Source organism: Pteropus vampyrus, unplaced genomic scaffold (assembly GCF_000151845.1).
Source record: "Pteropus vampyrus isolate Shadow unplaced genomic scaffold, Pvam_2.0 Scaffold162, whole genome shotgun sequence".
Lineage (NCBI taxonomy): Eukaryota > Metazoa > Chordata > Mammalia > Chiroptera > Pteropodidae > Pteropus > Pteropus vampyrus.
In genome coordinates this window covers 683,131-685,148 of record NW_011888943.1, presented here as the reverse complement: position 1 = coordinate 685,148, position 2,018 = coordinate 683,131, and the positions used below count along the sequence as shown (strand labels likewise).

The 2,018-nt window shown below is 44.2% G+C and overlaps 1 non-coding gene across 1 annotated transcript; it reads left to right on the top strand.

The window, feature by feature from the left end:
- The first annotated feature begins 299 nt into the window (after positions 1-299).
- On the top strand, positions 300-418 carry LOC111745714. The gene has a single exon (XR_002782775.1). It is a non-coding gene; the product is annotated as a 5S ribosomal RNA (ribosomal RNA).
- Positions 419-2,018: the final 1,600 nt, after the last annotated feature.

Below are 2,018 nucleotides of genomic sequence, written 5' to 3'. Positions count from 1 at the left end.
TCTGCCCATAACAGCCCATGGTGTCACCATCCGTCCAGTTCAAGCCCAAGATCTAGACGTCGCCCTCAGTGACTTCCCTTACTTATTCAGTAAGTCTTACCAGCGCGATTTCCAGATCCATCCACTTCTCTACCCTCCCTTCCCCAAACCTCAAGTTTTGGCCCCGTCATCTCATGTCGGGTCCGGCTGTCAGCCGGCCCTAGCGAGGCTCGTGCCCGTGACCCTTTCGCTCACACAGTCTCACTTCCACAGGCCATTTAATCAGATCGTGTTACACCCTTTATTTAAAACCCTCCAAGTCCTACGGCCATGCCACCCTGAACGTGCCCGATCCCATCTGATCTCGGAAGCTAAGCAGGGTCGGGCCTGGTTAGTCCTTGGATGGGAGACCACCCAGGAAGACCAGGTGCTGTAGGCGTTTAAAAAACAAACAAACAAACACACCCAACACCCTCCAAGCCTTCTGATTTCACTTAGAACAAAATCACAGCACTTCCCTTGGCTCCCAGAGACCTCCCCGTTCCGCTCATGGTACCTCTTTGAGCTCACCTCTTCCGGTTCACTAACTTGCTCCCTGTTCTCCAGGCACACGGGCCCTCCTCCTGTCCCTTACCCAGGCCGGGTTCTTTCTCATCTCAAGGTCTTTGCACTCGTGGCTCGTCCTCCTCCGCAGGTGGCTAGTTTATCATTCCGGCCTCTGAACAGCCCATCAGAGAGCAGCGCCAGCCCCCTAGACACACGGAGACACCTCCAACCTCTCTCTAGGAGGCCGCCCTCGGAGCGTCTTCATCACCCTTATCTGCACCTGACGTTGTTATATTTGTTAAATGTTTACTGTCTGCTCAGTGGACTAGAAGGTTCTGATGTTAGAGATTCTGTGTGTCTTGTCACCAGTTTTTGTCACATAGAAGGCACGCAGTACCTGTAGACTCAGTGGCTTGCGTAAGTACCTATATCAGTCAGGGTCCGGTTAGGAAAGTGGAAACCACAGAAGTTATTTAAACAGAAAGAATTTGATGTAAAAAATCCATTCACCAGCTATTTGAGGACTAAAATGACCACAGATCGACAATAAAAACAGGAGATACAGTTTTATAAAAAAGGAAAAGTTAAGGATCATAGACTATGTTAGTATTATCAGCGGTTTAAATAAAAATCCTGGATAAGTTATAAAAATTATTAATGAAAAAATAAAGTCTACTTGATTTTGTAAATTTACAGATAATGATCTAAACTTAATTTCAACAGAGCATTTGGCTTTCTAAATCAATTTTTAAAAAACATTTTTTTCAAACGAGAAGCATATTAGACAAGATTACAATATTCGTTTTTAATAAATTTTTAATTTTAGAATAGTTTTAGATTTACAGAAAAATTACAAAGAGTACAGTTTCCATATATCCCATGCCCCATGTCCCCTATTAACAGATTATTATACATCCGTTATGATTAATGAACTATTCTTGATTCATTATTATTAACGGAAGTCCATACTTTATACAGATTTGCTGAGTTTCCCCCAAATGTCCTTTTTCTGGTCCAGGATCCCACCCAGGTCACCGCGTTACGTTTCATTGTCATGTCTTCTCAGGCTCCTCTTGGCTGTGACAGTTTCTCAGATGTGACAGTTTGAAGGAGCACTGACCATATATTTTGTCCCTCCCTTGGGATTTATCTGATGTTATTTTCGCAAACAGACGGGGGCAATAGGTCTGGGGGAGAAACACCCCTGAGGTGACGTGGCTTCTTTTCACATCACATCAGAGAGAGGTACATACTGTCGACATGACTTATCACTGTGGATGTCAGACCTGTCACCTGACTGAGGTGTTCGCCAGGTTCCTCCACTTTACCTTTAAAGGTTCTTTCTTCCCTTCTTCCTGTCCACTCTTTTCTTATCCCATAGTCTCTGTGCTATGGAATATCGATGATGTCATTCCACGCCCGCATTAGATGCAAGAGGGAAATAAAACGTTATATCCATTTGAATACATTTGGAACAGAGTTTCTTTGGGTTT